A 362-nucleotide genomic window follows, 5' to 3' on the forward strand; every position below is an offset into this window, starting at 1 on the left:
ACCATAATCTGTGTGCTTGTTTCTGTACAGGTATGTATGCTTCATGTTTGAGTGGAGTGGATTTCAGTGTCATGTCTAAGCTGAGTGGCAGAAGTTAGAGTCAGAAAAGCTTGAACTCATACTCTGCAGATTTACCTCAGTTAGAGCATGAGGGAGGATGCGCGAGTCTTTTGTTGAAGAGGTGAAACTTCATGTTAAGATCTAAAAGCATCTCCACCAAGTTTTTTTCAGAGAATATAAAAATACTCCACAGAGATCTTGTGAGATGCACTCGTTTATTTACACGAGGTTATGCCTGCTCTCTATCCTGCTCTGACTTCTGAGACAGTTTACATATTGCATTTTAGTTTTTGAAGACAAAG

The sequence above is a fragment of the Oryzias latipes genome, chromosome 13, assembly GCF_002234675.1.
Source record: "Oryzias latipes chromosome 13, ASM223467v1".
Taxonomy (NCBI): Eukaryota; Metazoa; Chordata; class Actinopteri; order Beloniformes; family Adrianichthyidae; genus Oryzias; species Oryzias latipes.